The sequence below is a fragment of the Podarcis muralis genome, chromosome 15, assembly GCF_964188315.1.
Source record: "Podarcis muralis chromosome 15, rPodMur119.hap1.1, whole genome shotgun sequence".
NCBI lineage: Eukaryota > Metazoa > Chordata > Lepidosauria > Squamata > Lacertidae > Podarcis > Podarcis muralis.
In genome coordinates, this window is record NC_135669.1 from 27511342 (window position 1) to 27513220 (window position 1879).

The 1879-nt window shown below is 41.8% G+C and overlaps 1 non-coding gene across 1 annotated transcript; it reads left to right on the forward strand.

Moving 5' to 3' along the window:
• Positions 1-1450: 1450 nt before the first annotated feature.
• On the forward strand, positions 1451-1557 carry LOC114586015 (U6 spliceosomal RNA). The gene has a single exon (XR_003704030.2). It is a non-coding gene; the product is annotated as a U6 spliceosomal RNA (small nuclear RNA).
• The last annotated feature ends 322 nt before the right edge of the window (positions 1558-1879 follow it).

Below are 1879 nucleotides of genomic sequence, written 5' to 3' on the forward strand. Positions count from 1 at the left end.
ATCCCTTTTTGTCTTGATGACCTGTTTTGACTCTCCACTTTGTCTCACTGTATAATAGACTGCCTGCTGTTCTTTGCAGACAATGAATGATTGGCTTTGAGAAGAAGAAGAAGGGAGCTGGTAAAAGCTCCTTTTGACATAGCCTGGGGCCCTGAACCACCCCTTCAAAATGCCTCTGACAATGAATTTAATTGTGTGCTTCAGATCATCCGTCCAGCAAGGCTGGAGGTCCAGTCAAGGATGAGCTCTTGGAGTCTTAATACAGAGAGAGGACAGGGGCTGCTTTCTCCTTGAGGGAGCGATCACTAACCGCCTTTGGTATTTCAGTTCAGATATTCAAAACTGGTTTGGGCTGGGTCTCGATAAAATGTTTTCACATTCTTAACTCCTCTCCCCAAGCGTCTTTTGATTTCATACTCTCAAGAATGACTGGACCAGAGCTAAAATTGAAATAAAATTCTACTTGATTATTTGGGGGGGGGGGGAGAAAATGCAGAATTTTGGCCTTGAGACCTGCCCTCAAAAGTCAAGCGTGTGATCCTGGAGGTATTCTTTTTCATAATCTGGTTATTGTGTCGGCAGGTTTCAGGGGTTATAACTGATTGATTAATTGCCTTTTGGAAGACGACAAAGGCCAGAAAATCCAGGGCAAGAAAGGGGTTGGTGTCATGACTGAACAAGTGAGTCTTCATTTCTGACCGAGTTCAGCCACGAATGACATTTCTCCTTTCTGGAACTGTTCCAGATCAGCCCAGAGAAGCAAAAAGAAGAAGAAGAAGAAGAAGAAGAAGAAGAAGAAGAAGAAGAAGAAGAAGAAGAAGAAGAAGAAGGAGGAGGAGGAAAGCCTCAAAATGGTCCAGGGAAGGGAATATTTTTTATATATATAAAATGTCAAACATATTTCACTGCAGACCTTCTTCGGGGGTACTGAAAGAAAAGCAATCCTATGAATAAATAAATTTACAACCTACAATTCAGACAATTATATACATAATATCTAATTATAAGTATTAAACAACCTACTACTATTATTATTATTATTATTATTATTATTATTATTATTACAACACATATATCCCAGCTTCCCTTCCCTTCAAGGAGCGCAGTGTGGCACCCATGGTTCTCCCCTTCTTCGTTTAATCCCCACAACCCTGTGGGGTGGGTTAGCCTGAGAGGCAGTGACTGGCCCCTAGGGTCACCCAGTGAGCTTCATGGCTGAGTGGGGATTTGAACCCAGTTCTCCACAATGCTAATCCAAATCTCTAACCACCACACCCCACTGCTGATATGCCTAGAATAGGAGTGTGGAACCTCACAAGACTCTCTATGTGCCCTCAGGACTTGAGAGAGCCATGACCCTCCCCCTCACATATTCCCTCCACAGTGCCTTTTCTCACCCTCAAGTGCTTTTTCCTGACTAGAAGGCAACTTGGAAATGTGAATGGCTCTGGTGCTCGCTTCGGCAGCACATACACTAAAATTGGAACGATACAGAGAAGATTAGCATGGCCCCTGCACAAGGATGGCACACAAATTTGTGAGGCGTTCCATATTTTTAGGACAAGACCTGCCAAGGAAAATAAAGAACTTATTTACCGTATGTATGCAACAACAACAGCAAGAGTCTTGGTAGCACAAGGATGGAAGAATGAGGAAATCCCGACAAAAGAACAGTGGCAAGAGAAATTGATGAACTATGTAGAACTGGCTAAACTGACATACAAACCAGGAAGAATGGGAACTTTTACAAATTACTTAAAAAAACAACAAAATGAATTGGACCCCTTGGCAGGTTTTGAATAAACATACACAAATGTATTCATTGTTAACATTGTAGACAGATAATATAAGGATTTAGACAATTTCAAAGTATGCAGAG